This window comes from Apium graveolens, chromosome 11 (genome assembly GCF_009905375.1).
Source record: "Apium graveolens cultivar Ventura chromosome 11, ASM990537v1, whole genome shotgun sequence".
Lineage (NCBI taxonomy): Eukaryota > Viridiplantae > Streptophyta > Magnoliopsida > Apiales > Apiaceae > Apium > Apium graveolens.
The window spans coordinates 54,405,440-54,420,926 of NC_133657.1; positions in this window are offsets into that span (position 1 = coordinate 54,405,440).

Below are 15,487 nucleotides of genomic sequence, written 5' to 3' on the forward strand. Positions count from 1 at the left end.
AAGTTCTGATATATATATATATATATCCACATATACATCTTCTTTATACATTTCCTGAAAACCTCTGTCATGTACAGTATGAACAGAGTTTGAAACATCCAATGAATTTTGGAAAGGAAAAGAATTTTGGCATAAACCAGGTATCTTGCTGATCAGGCAAAGATAGCAATAAGTAACATTTTTTACTAGTAGATGGACGAATTCCCCACTGGTCATCACCCTGGTCGCAATAGGACCTTATGCTGGACTGCCACTCAGCCACTTATGCATTTGATGGACTCCCACTGAGCCACTTACACTATCATGGACGCCCACTGAGCCCATGTTGCTTATGCTGACTCAAATAGATGGACTTACTTCCCGAACGTTGGGTAAGTAATCAATTCATTAACAAAACCACAACCTTGTTGCAAATATAAAATACACCACAGAGCTAGATCCCTCAGGTTTTGAGCGAGTATTTAAATCCCCTTAAAAAGGAAGATCTTAAATATAAAAATGAGTTTTGGGATCCGCTCTAACTTTTAAAAATCATTTTAAAGACTCGAAAACACTTTAAAGAGTGTTTGGAGTAATGCTGATTTAATAAAGTAAATCAGTCCCAATATATTAGAAAATATCTGAATATTATTATTTAAATAATATTCCCATAAAGAATAATCTTTATACAAATAATTGAAGTAGAAGTTGTAAAACTTATACTTGAAATGAGTATTAAATAACAAAAGATATACTTATACGAAAGTACTATCCTTATTTGAATAATCAAAGATAAGTTTGATTATCGACACCTTATTCTTTAATAAAATAAAGAATATATCTCAGCAAATAATCGGAGTCATAGATCCTCAAATAAATATTCAAAATAATATTCAATAAATAAAATAAAAGGAGTCATAAGTCATCAGATGAATATTCAAGTAATATTCAATAATAATATAAAGGAGTCATAAGCCCTCTAATAATATTCGAAATAATATTCAATAAATAATATAAAGTTATCGAATAACCCTTATTCGATTAATAGTTTTGAAAACTATAACCATATATATATAAATATATATATATATACATATATATAAAATCTACTCGGGATCCTCGACTCCCGGTTTTAGAAAATGTTTTCACCTTTTGGGTCCCTATAATAAGGGTATATGCAAATTACCGCTATCCTCTAGCATAGGTATTATCAACTGAACCAATCAGATATATATGGCAAGAATACGAAACAGGCATGCATATGTACCATATAACATGCTACAATATATCGCAAGAATTTGCTATAACAAATATGCATTTAACGCAAGATCATGCATATACACAAATACATCACAACAACAGTTATAACGGGTAGAAAACTTGCCTGAGCGACTTGGGGTGATAAAAGGCTCGGGACGAGTCTGGTAACCTATAAACAACAAGTAAGTTGGAATTAAACCAAAGTCACTTGTAAATCTATACTTTAACTAACTTAGACTCTAACGCTTGTTTTGCGCTTATTGATTCTCTTAAGTCACTCGAGTACCCTCGGCTCCACCATTTTTAATAATTTAACCTTTATGAGTTTTAAGGCGATTCCTTCGCGAGTGTCTTACCAACTGCCTAACACACTTACCATAAATGTTTCTTACCCCAATTAGTCATTTAAGGTCCTTAACAAAGGTTTCAAAGTAAGGCGAGGGGAAATGTTTCGTTCGCGAAACGCCGTTACTTGAAACGGTCGTTTCTCCTAAACCGTGCATCGGAATCGAACGAACTACATATCAAAACGAAGCTCGTAACACGAGCTATCTATAAATGGCAATGGTCATAATCTAGCAGGGGGTTCTCGGATCCTAATGTTATGCACGAAAACAGTCTAAAGAAAATCGGACGTTACGACGGCTATGTTTACGCGATTTCCCAATTTTAAACCATTCAAAAACCATCCCAATTCAACCTCAAATCAATCATAAAACCAAAATCCATCCTTATCACATCATAACAGCCCCAATCAATTCAATTTTTAACATTCATACTTATGCCTAAGCTTGAATTTAACTATACTACATTCTTTTAACCAAAACAACAAGATTTACCATTCCATTTCAATACCACTTCAACCCAAACTCTAAACCACCAACATTAAGCTACAATATCACCATAATAATCAAAATCATCTTATTAAACATAGGAATCTAGGGTTTGGAGATGATATACCTTCCTTGAAGTGGTGGGAGTAGCTAGGAAGCCTTAAGAAGCTTTGAGAAGTCTTAGGAATGCTTGGATCTTAAAGGAAAACAAGAAAAATTCAAGTTAAAAACCTTGAAAACACTATTCATTGTCTTCTTCATTGATTTAATGAAGAAGATTGAGAAAGAATTGATGGCTTAAACTCATGATATAGCCCTAACTATGCATAAGGATGATTAGGGAATTAACTCACCAATTTAGGAAGCCTTGATCTTGGATTTTGAATTTTCTCAATACATTATATTCCTTTTTATGATCCTCTATTATAATCCTTAAATTTAAATCATTTTTATCCTGTTACCTTATACTCAATTCTCTCCGTATCTAGTGTATTTCCGGGAAAAACCAAAGTGTTCGGAATTGGATTCTGACGATCTTTACATACACTCATATACCATATAGAGTACTAATAAAATCTCAGAATATCCATAACAGAACCCTTACATAGTATGGCATGAAAAGTTTTCTCATTCAGCTAAAACACTATTCACAAGGGCTACAAAAAGTTGAAAATTTTGGGGGTTATTACAGTCTCCCCTCCTTAAAAGGATTCCGCCCCGGAATCAAACAGAAAACAAATGGGGGTACTTTTCTAGCATTGCGCTCTCTAGTTCCCAAGTTGATTCTTCCACATTATGATTCTGCCATAGTACTCTGACTAGCTTGATCACTTTGTTCCGAAGCACCTGCTCCTTCTTATCTATAATCCTTACTGGCTTCTCCACGTAAGTCAGATCTGGTTGCATATCCACCTGCTCGTACTCCACTATGTGTCTGGCATCCCGATGATACTTCCTTAGCATTGACACATGGAACACATTATGAACTTGTTGCAAGTTAGGGGGTAATGCTAGCTCGTAAGCTAACTTTCGAATCCGTCTTAATATCTCAAAAGGTCCAATTTATCTTGGGCTTAGTTTTCCTTTCCTTCCGAACCTCATTAATCCCTTCCAAGGGGATACCTTTAGCAGTACTAAGTCCCCTACTTCATATTCCTTGTCCTTTCGGGCTAGGTCTGCATATTTTTTCTATCTGTCTTGGGCTGCTACAAGTCGCCCTCTGATAAGATCCACTATATCTTTGGTCCTTTGGACCACTTCGGGTCCGAGCATCTTCCGCTCCCCCACTTCATCCCAGTATAAGGGAGATCGACACCTTCTTCCGTATAGGGCCTCATAAGGCGGCATTCCGATGCTAGCATGAAAGCTATTGTTATAAGAAAACTCGATCAACGGCAAGTGATCATCCCAACTCCCTTTAAAGTCTATTGCATAGACTCTCAACATATCCTCTAGTGTCTGGATGGTCCTTTCACTCTGCCCATCCGTCTGGGGATGGTACGCGGTACTCATATTTAACTTGGTCCCCGCACATTCCTGAAAGCTCCTCCAAAATCTGGAGTTGAACCTGGGGTCTCGGTCTGAGACAATGGACGCTGGGACTCCATGTCGCGTCACTATTTCCTTAAGGTAAATGTCCACCAGTCTATCGACTGTGTATCTCTCATTGATAGGAATGAAATGAGCTGACTTTGTCAGTCGGTCTATAATTACCCAAATGGCGTCGTGATTGGCTTTCGTCCTTGGCAAGCCTACAACAAAATCCATCGCTATCTGTTCCCATTTCCATTCGGGAATCTCCAGGGGTCGTAAGAGTCCACTGGGTCTCTGGTGCTCTGCTTTTACCCTTTGGCAAGTCAAACATTTGTTTACCCATTCTGCTACGTCCCTCTTCATGTTGGGCCACCAGTAATACTCCTTCAAATCCCTATACATCTTGGTACTTCCCGGGTGAATGGAATACCTTGAACTATGGCTTTCATCCAAAATCTCATCTTTAAGCTCTAGAACATTCGGAACCCAAATCCGGTAGGAGTACCTCATTATCCCTTTATCATCTTTCTCAGTATGGATCTCCTCTCCAGTCATTGACTCTCTGCCTTCATTCATTATTTTCTCTTGGCACAATCTGATCTTTTCCAATAACTCTGGCTGCATTGAGATCTCAAAAAGCTTTTCAGTTCCGATTCCAGTTACCTTTACTTCTATTTCCATTCTCTCAAAATCCCTTATCAATTCTTCCGAAGTCGTTATCATTCTGAGTCTTTCCTTTCTACTAAGGGCATCAGCCACCACATTGGCTTTCCCTGGATGATAGAGAATCTCACAATCATAGTCCTTGATTAGTTCTAACCATCTCCTCTGGCGCATGTTGAGCTCTTTCTGCGTAAATATGTACTTGAGGCTTTTATGGTCTGTGAAAATCTCGCACTTCTCTCCATACAAGTAGTGCCTCCAAAATTTTAAGGCAAATACTATTGCCGTGAGCTCAAGGTCATGAGTAGGATATCTAACCTCGTATTCCTTCAATTGTCTCGATGCATACGAAATCACTTTACCGTGCTGCATAAGCACACATCCTAATCCTTTGTGCGACGCGTCACTATATATCACAAAATCTCCTTTTCCGTCCGGCAATGCCAACACCGGAGCCGTTATCAACCTTTTCTTTAATTCCTGAAAACTGTTCTCGCATTTCTCCGTCCATTCAAACTTCTCTGTCTTACGAGTAAGTCGGGTCAAAGGGGCTGCGATCTTCGTAAAGTCCTGTACAAATCTACGATAGTAGCCGTCCAATCCTATGAAACTCCTTACCTCTGTGGGTGTTTTTGGCCTTTCCCAATTTGAGACCGCCTCTATCTTGGAGGGGTCGACTGTAACACCCCCAGATCCGGGGTCGGGGATCCGGGTCGTCACGGTCTTTCTTTCCACAATATCACTTTACTTAATTAATAATAATAACCTTATGCTGTGACCCCACACTAACACACACCACAACCGGTTATAGTCTCAGAGATGAAATTGAAATAAGTACAAGTCTTTGAATCCACCATTTAACAGTTATTACAACCCTAAATGATTACTTGATAAATTTACAGTTAATTGCCATTATCTGCCACAAGTTATAATTATACATAATTTGATTCTCAAAAGTAGATGGTCTGAACTACAATAGATCTACCTCTGCAGCTATAGCAGCTACAACATCATCGGGAAGACGCGGGATGCTTCCCACGCGCTTGCGCTGGGTCTGCTGGAGTCTGGCCATCTCTCCTAACTGTTGTTGTGTGATGAAGAAATAAAGCAAGAGTGAGCCTTACAGCTCGCAAGATAATACATAGTGATAACAATAATATAAGTATCTAAATGGATACTTACTAGAATCTTTATCGTGTGTAAGATAATTACTTACTAGATATAAGTAAAAACAAGGAATGAAGTTACCAATACTTCACTACACTTATATCCTTTATAAAGCTACTTGAACTACCACCGTTCAAAGTATTATAAGTTTTTTTAAAAAAAAACATCCCATAGATGAGACCACAAGTTAAGACTTGAATAGATTCAATCTTTGAAATATTATTGAATGAAATAAAGTTACGAGATACTTTATTTAGTCCCGATATATATATATCCACATATATATCTCTTAAGCATTTCCTGGAACCTCTGTTATGTAAAGCATGAACAGAGTTTGAAACATCCAATGAATTTTGGAAAGGAAAAGAATTTTGGCATAAACCAGATATCTTGCTGATCAGGCAAAGATACCAATAAGTAACTTTTTCTACTAGTAGATGGATGAATCCCCCACCGGTCATCACCCTGGCCACATAAGGACCTTGTGCTGGACCGCCACCCGGCCTCTTACGCGTTGATGGACTGCCACCCAGCCACTTACACTTTGATAGACCGTACCCCGGCCTGTCGCTTATGCCGACTCAATTAGATGGGCTTACTTCCCGAACATTGGGCAAGTAATCAATTCATTTATCAAAACAGCAACCTTGTTGCGAATATAAAATACACCATAGAGCCGGATCTCTCAGGTTTTGAGCGAGTATTTAAATCCCCTTAAAAGGAAGATCTTAAATATAAAAATGAGTTTTGGGATCCGCTCTAACTTTTAAAAATCATTTTGAAGACTCGAAAACACTTTAAAGAGTGTTTGGAGTAAAGCTGATTTAATGAAGTAAATCAGTCCCCAGTATATTTAGAAAATGTTTGAATATTATTATTTAAATAATATTCCCATAAAGAATAATCTTTATAAAAATAATTGAAGTATAAGTATTAAAACTTATACTTGAAATGGATATTAAATAACCAAAGATATACTTATATGAAAGTACTATCTTTATTTGAATAATCGAAAATAAGTTTGATTATTGACACCTTATTCTTTAATAAAATAAAGAATATATTTTAGTAATAAGCGGAGTCATAATACCTCGAATGAATATTATAAATAATATTCATAAAATAAAGGAGTCATACATCCTCGATTGAATATCCAAGTAATATTCAATAATAATATAAAGGAGTCATAAGCCCTCGAATAATATTCGAAATAATATTCAATAATTAATATAAAGTTATCGAATAACCCTTATTCGATTAATAGTTTGGAAAACTATAACCATATATATATATAAATATATATATATATATATATATATATATCCATATCCATATATATACAAAATCTACTCGGGATCCTCGACTCCCGGTTTTAGAAAATATTTTCACCTTTGGGTCCCTATACTAAGGGTATATGCAAGTTACCGCTATCCTCTAGCATAGGTATTATGCAACTATAAGCATTTGAACCAACAGATATATAAATCAAGAATATGAAACAGGCATGCATATATACCATATCACATGCTACAATATATCGCAAGAATTTGCTAAATAACCAATATGCATTTATCGCAAGATCATGCATATACAAATGTATACATCACAACAACAGTTTAACGGATAGAATACTTGCCTGAGCGACTTGGGGTGATAAAAGGCTCAGGACGAGTCTGGTAACCTATAAACAACAAGTAAGTTGGAATTAAACCAAAATCACTTGTAAATCTATACTTTAACTAACTTAGACTATAACGCTTGTTTTGCGCTCACTGATTCGCTTAAGTCACTCGGGTACCCTCGGCTCCACCATTTTTAATAATTTAACCTTTACGAGTTTTAAAGCGATTCCTTCGCGAGTGTCTTACCAACTGCCTAACACACTTACCATAAATGTTTCATACATTAATTAACCCTTTTTGGTCTTTAACCTATGTTTCAAAGTAAGGCGAGGGGAAAAGTTTCGTTCGCGAAATGCCGTTACTTAAAACGGTCGTTTCTCCTAAACCGTGCATCGGAATCGAACGAACTACATATCAAAACGAAGCTCGTAACATGAGCTATCTAAACATGGCAGTGGTAATAATCTAGCAGGGGGTTCTAGGGTCCTAATGTTATGCACAAAAATAGTCCAAAGAAAATCGGACGTTACGACGGCTATGTTTACGCGATTTCCAATATTTTAAACCATTCAAAACCATCCCAAATCAACCTCAAATCCAACATACAACCAACATCCATCCTTATCACATCATAACAACCCAAACCAATTCAATTTAATCATTCATACTTATGCCTAAGCTTAACTTTAATCATACTTAAGTTCTTTTAATCAAAACCACAACATTTACCATTCCATTTCACTACCATTTCAAATCCCAAACTCTAATCACAACAACAAGCTACAATATCATCCTACTAATCAAAATAATCTTATAATATATAGGAATCTAGGGTTTGGAGATGGTATACCTTCCTTGAAGTGGTGGGAGGAGCTAGGAAGCCTTAAGAAGCTTTGAGAAGTCTTAAGAATGCTTGGATCTTCAAGAAAAACAAGAAAAATTTCAAGTTAAAAACTTGAAAACACTATTCATTGTCTTCTTCTTTGATTAAATGAAGAAGATTGAGAAGGAATTAATGGCTTAAACTCATGATATAGTCCTAACTAAGCATGAAGATGATTAGGGAATTATCTTACCAATTTAGGAGGCTTGGATCTTGAGTTTTGAAATTCTTTGCCTTTAAAATGCTAAAAAGCCGAGAGCTCTTCAAGAACAAGCCTTGGTTGCTTTTTGATTTTTTGATGAAAATGATTTTGCTTGGCTTGGTTGGCTTGTTTTTGTGTTTGATTTAGTCAATTACCTTCTTGCCCTTGAATTTGTGTGGTTACAAAGCCACCACACCTCCTTCCTTCCCATGTCATGCTTGTGTCATCCTCATGATGTCATCCTCCCTTCCTTGTCCTCTTTCTATTGGTTGGATGACATCATTCCCACTAATCCCTTTGATTAACTTCCTAATCGTTTGCCTAATGACCGCTGATCTATTATACGGTTCGCTTAACTTCGTTCTCGTTTATCGTTTGAAGGATCATACCCGGGATCTTATTACTTAGTTTCCCTTAACCTTTCTCAATACATTATATTCCTTTTTATGATCCTCTATTATAATCCTTTAATTTAAATCCTTTTTATCCTGTTATCATATACTCAATTCTCTCCGTATCTTGTGGATTTCCGGGAAAAACCAAAGTGTTCGGAATTGGATTCTGACGATCTTTACATACACTTATATACTACATAGAGTACTAATAATATCCCAGAATATCCATAACAGAACCCCTACATAGTGTGGCGTGAAAAGTTTTCTCATTCAGCTAAAACACTATTCACAAGGGTTACAAAAAAGTTGAAAATTTTGGGGTTATTACATCGACCAATACTCCTTCTTTATTGATCACATGTCCTAAAAACTATACTTCATTCCGCCAGAACTCACACTTCGAGAATTTGGCATACAACTGCTCCTCTCTGAGTATTCCTAGAGCTATCCTCAAATGCTCTGCATGTTCTGTCTCAGTCCTTGAGTAGATCAAAATATCATCGATAAAAACTATCACACATTTGTCCAAGTACTTCTTAAATACTCTATTCATTAAATCCATGAAAGCCGCTGGGGCGTTGGTTAATCCAAAGGACATTACCAAGAACTCATAATGCCCATATCTGGTACGGAACGCTGTCTTGGAAATATCTTCGGGTTTAATCTTTAGTTGGTGATATCCAGTTCTCAGGTCGATCTTGGAAAAATAAACAGCATCCTTTAGCTGGTCGAACAGATCGTCTATTCTAGGTAATGGGTACCTGTTCTTTATGGTTAGCTTGTTCAACTCTCGATAGTCGATGCACAGCCTCATGCTCCCATCTTTCTTCTTAACAAATAAAACTGGTGCTCCCCATGGAGACACACTGGGTCTTATCATACCCTTATCCAAGAGTTCCTGCAATTGGATAGCTAATTCCTTCATTTCTAACGGGGCTAACCGGTAAGGTGCTTTCAAAACTGGCGCCGTCCCTGGGGCCAACTCAATAGCAAATTCAATCACTCTATCGGGTGGTAATCCCGGAAGGTCTTGTGGGAATACATCTTCAAATTCGTTGACTACTGGAATATCTTGTAAGTTGGGCACCTCCTTCTGCGTGTCCACCACATAGGCTAGGTAGGCCTCATTTCCTTTTCGTAGCATCCTTCTTGCCTGGGCCATAGTCAAAAATTTATGTGTCTACCTCTTTCCTCTAAATATAACTTCTTTCTTCCCTGGGATATTTAGCTTAACTTTCTTCCCTTTACAGTCTATCTGAGCATCATTGCTAGATAGCCAGTCCATTCCCAAAATTACATCAAACTTCCCTAATTTAAAAGGAATCAGATCAACACCAAAAGATTGCTCCCCTATGCCTATCTCACAGGCGGGGTGAATCTGGTTAACAGGAATAATTTCATGATTGGCTATTTCTACTTGTAAGGGTTCTATCAAGGGTTCAGCCTTAAGTCTTAACTTACGTGCAAGGTCCTTTGATATAAAAGATTTAGTTGCTCCCGAATCAAATAAAACGTTTGCACTGACTGAATTTAGAGAAAGGGTACCTGCTATCACATCTGAATCTTTCATAGCATCCTGGACTGTCATGTTGAAAGTCCTTGCAGTAGGTGGCTTATTAGAAGCAGCCCTGCTTGCTCCCGAAGCTGCTGGTTTGTTCATTAGGCATTCCCTCTTCCAATGACCCGGGCGTCCACACTGATGATAAGTGGTGGTTGGAATGACGGCAGGGGTTGATGATGGGCACTTAGTTGAATAGTGACCTTCCCGACCGCACTTAAAGCAGGTTACTGGCTTTCCTTTACACTCCCCAGTGTGATTCCTTCCACATATGTTACAGGCTGGCAATGGGGGTCGAGACTGGTTGGGATAGGACATTCTTGACTTCTGGCCGCCCTGGCTCACACTCACACTCATTGGCCGCTTAAACCCAGTGTTCCTTCCTGGTAGGGACACTGCTCCTCGATTAAATCTAGTTGGGAAGCTCCTTCCTGCGGAACCTCCACCCATGCTCATACTTTTCCTCTTTATTGCTTTCTTCTCTCTTTCCTTCTGCATCTGTTCACTTCCGACTTCTACAATCGTTGCCTTTTGCACCAGAGTGGCATAGTCCGTAAGCTCAAGGATTGCCACCCTATTCTGAATCCACGGTTTCAGTCCCTGCTGAAACCTCCTAGCTTTCTTTTCCTCGGTGCTCACAAATTCCGGCACAAACCTTGATAACTCAGTAAATTTCGCTTCGTACTCTGCTACCGATAAATTATTCTGCTTTAGCTCCAAGAACTTGAGCTCCATCTGGTTTTCCATAAACCTCGGGAAATACTTTCCCAGAAACAACTAACTAAATCTTTCCCAGGTTATAATAGCATCTGTCTCCATGTTTTTCTTGGCCTCCCACCAGTAGTTAGCTTCTCCTTTAAGAAGGTAGGTAGCAAATACAATCTTCTGTGCCTCATCGGTACTCAAAATCTCAAAGGATTTCTCCATTTCCTTTAACCATGCCCTTGCCTCAACTGGGTCGGCTGATCCGTGGAACTCAGGGGCTTAAGGGACTTAAAAGCCCTAAAAGAGTTTGCCACAGTATTGTTATTTCCTTGAGGGGGTGGGTTGGGTTGACGTTCCAAATTCTGCCTTAGGAGTTGCATGAACTGGCCCATGGGATCCATGCCTGGGTTTGGTACTGGTTGCTCAACCTCAGTTTCTCCTTCTTCAGCCTCTATCTCAAATCCCTCAACATCATATGTTTCCTCTTCCTCTTCATACAGGGAGTCATCCTGTTCCACATAATCCTCATCTTCCTCTTCACTGTGTTCCTGGTTCCTATCATCCTGGTTATGGCTTCCCTGGTCCTCAGATCCAGGATTCGCCCTAGTTCCAATCTTTCTTGGCGGCATGATTCTGATAATAAAAAAAATTTATTGGGAAATTCAACGTTAGGTCACAATCACATACAACATTGTGCCTTGCACAACTTCATAATGGGGAGAACGTATATCGCAATTCTATTATTTTATGACAGTTCTAATACGAATTGCAGTAATAATAATGATAAAAATAGTGACCTCGTCACTAAGGAACTGAACCGAAACGAAACAAATATATACATAATACGAGAAATACATAATTTGATCTGGTCAAAAGTACAACAGTGTTACAGCCATCTGTCCCAAAAGTGATACACAAGAGTCTATCTGTCTAGTCAGAAAAAGGGATGCTATATACAAGTTAACTATCCCGAAAAATTGGCTCTTACTAAGGCCTCGGCTAACTAGACAACTAGACTATTCCATCGTCAATCCTGAATCACACACCGGAGCGGGTCAGCTCCCATACCCTTTCCATCGCACGACGGAAAATATAGTCGGCCTGCCGCCTGGAGATCCTACCACGCCTGTCCCCCTGGAGAGATCTGAGTCTCGCTCGGGACGTAAGCTCTATCCCCGTAAGCTCCCTCCTCAAGGATCGGGGTATAGAAGCCCTAGTCTCATAAGCTCGGGTACGCCTACCCGCCTTCTCCGCATCCAACTCCCTCCTGGCCTCATCCAGTCGGGCCTCGGCAACAGCCACTTGGGTCCTCAGAACATCCTGAACATATCCATGAGCTAACGAAGACTGCCTGTGGGCAGGGTCAAGAGGTGGTGAATCCGGAGCCGCTGAGGGTGCCTCCTCGGTCTGCCTAGGCTCGGAAGTATGGGCCTCTGAGCTGTCATCATAGGGAATCCAAGATAGTGGTGGAGGGGTAGGGGCTCTGACCACCGGAAGTGTGGGTAAAGGGGTACCAGCATACACTACCATAGGTCCAACACGCTCCTCAGCTACTGGGACCTTATCCGGGTCCTCCTCATCTGGAATAGCAATAATCTCTGTCTCTGACTCCTCTGAGGGGTCCTCCTCATCCTCCTCCATCTCAGGCTCCTCCTGATCCTCAACATCTAGCAGTGCCTCATCATGCTCACGCTCGAACATCTCAGGGTCCTCTATCTCAGGCGCCTACACATTAAACGAGCTAAGTTACTATCATGATACTTATAAGGGTTCCCGTAAGGGTTTTAACTGTCAGTGCTACTTTAAGTAGTCCGACCATGAACTTGGCAAGAGTTCTTATTATCTTTGTGAGTTTATTATTATATCATCGCATCATCTCTGAGGTTTATAACGCTTAGCTCTGATACCATTTCTGTAACACCCCCAGATCTGGGGTCGGGGATTCGGGTCGTCACGGTCTTTCTTTCCACAATATCACTTCACTTAATTAATAATAAATAACCTTATGTTGTGACCCCACACTAACACACACCACAACCCGTTATAGTCTCAGAGATGAAATTGAAATAAGTACAAGTCTTTGAATCCACAATTTAAAAGTTATTACAACCCAAAATGATTACTTGATAAATTTACAGTTAATTGCCATTATCTGCCACAAGTTATAATTATACATAATTTAATTCTCAAAAGTAGAGTGGCTGGTCTACCAATAGATCTACCTCTGCAGCTATAGCAGCTACAACATCATCGGGAAGACGCGGGACGCTTCCCACGCGCTTGCGCTGGGTCTGCTGGAGTCTGGCCATCTTTCCTAACTGTTGTTGTGTGATGAAGAAATAAAGCAAGAGTGAGCCTTACAGCTCGCAAGATAATATATAGTGATAACAATAATATAAGTATCTAAATGGATACTTACTAGAATCTTTTATCATGTGCAAGATAATTACTTACTAGATATAAGTAAAAACAAGGGATGAAGTTACCAGATACTTCACTACACTTATATCATTTATAAAGCTACTTGAACTACCACTGTTCAAAGTATAATGAGCTTTCAACAGTTCATCACATAGATGAGACTACAAGACAAGATTTGAATAGATTAAATCTTTGAAATATTATTAAAGGAAATGAAGTTATGATATACTTCATTAAGTTCTGATATATATATATATCCACATATACATCTTCTTTATACATTTCTTGAAAACCTCTGTCATGTAAAGTACGAACAGAGTTTGAAACATCCAATGAATTTTGGAAAGGAAAAGAATTTTGGCATAAACCAGGTATCTTGCTGATGAGGCAAAGATACCAATAAGTAACCTTTTCTACTAGTAGATGGATGAATTCCCCACTGGTCATCACCCTGGTCGCAATAGGACCTTATGCTGGACTGCCACTCAGCCACTTATGCATTTGATGGACTCCCACTGAGCCACTTACACTATCATGGACTCCCACTGAGCCCATGTTGCTTATGCCGACTCAAATAGATGGACTTACTTCCCGAACGTTGGGTAAGTAATCAATTCATTTACCAAAACCACAACCTTGTTACAAATATAAAATACACCACAGAGTCAGATCCCTCAGGTTTTGAGCGAGTATTTAAATCCCCTTAAAAAGGAGGATCTTAAATATAAAAATGAGTTTTGGGATCCGCTCTAACTTTTAAAAATCATTTTAAAGACTCGAAAACACTTTAAAGAGTGTTTGGAGTAATGCTGATTTAATAAAGTAAATCAGTCCCAATATATTAGAAAATATCTGAATATTATTATTTAAATAATATTCCCATAAAGAATAATCTTTATACAAATAATTGAAGTAGAAGTTGTAAAACTTATACTTGAAATGAGTATTAAATAACCAAAGATATACTTATACGAAAGTACTATCCTTATTTGAATAATCAAAGATAAGTTTGATTATCGACACCTTATTCTTTAATAAAATAAAGAATATATCTCAGCAAATAATCAGAGTCATAGATCCTCAAATGAATATTCAAAATAATATTCAATAAATAAAATAAAAGGAGTCATAAGTCCTCAGATGAATATTCAAGTAATATTCAATAATAATATAAAGGAGTCATAAGCCCTCGAATAATATTCGAAATAATATTCAATAAATAATATAAAGTTATCGAATAACCCTTATTCGATTAATAGTTTTGAAAACTATAACCATGTATATATATAAATATATATATATATATACATATATACAAAATCTACTCGGGATCCTCGACTCCCGGTTTTAGAAAATGTTTTCACCTTTTGGGTCCCTATAATAAGGGTATATGCAAATTACCGCTATCCTCTAGCATAGGTATTATCAACTGAACCAATCAGATATATACGGCAAGAATACGAAACAGGCATGCATATGTACCATATAACATGCTACAATATATCGCAAGAATTTGCTATAACAAATATGCATTTAATGCAAGATCATGCATATACACAAATACATCACAACAACAGTTATAACGGGTAGAAAACTTGCCTGAGCGACTTGGGGTGATAAAAGGCTCGGGACGAGTCTGGTAACCTAGAAACAACAAGTAAGTTGGAATTAAACCAAAGTCACTTGTAAATCTATACTTTAACTAACTTAGACTCTAACGCTTGTTTTGCGCTTATTGATTCTCTTAAGTCACTCGAGTACCCTCGGCTCCACCATTTTTAATAATTTAACCTTTACGAGTTTTAAGGCGATTCCTTCGCGAGTGTCTTACCAACTGCCTAACACACTTACCATAAATGTTTGTTACCCCAATTAGTCATTTAAGGTCCTTAACCAAGGTTTCAAAGTAAGGCGAGGGGAAATGTTTCGTTCGCGAAACGCCGTTACTTGAAACGGTCGTTTCTCCTAAACCGTGCATCGGAATCGAATGAACTACATATCAAAACGAAGCTCGTAACACGAGCTATCTAGACATGGCAATGGTAATAATCTAGCAAGGGGTTCTCGGGTCCTAATGTTATGCACAAAAACAGTCTAAAGAAAATCGGACGTTACGACGGCTATGTTTACGCGATTTCCCAATTTTAAACCATTCAAAAACCATCCCAATTCAACCTCAAATCAATCATACAACCAACATCCATCCTTATCACATCATAACAGCCCCAATCAATTCAATTTTTAACATTCATACTTATGCCTAAGC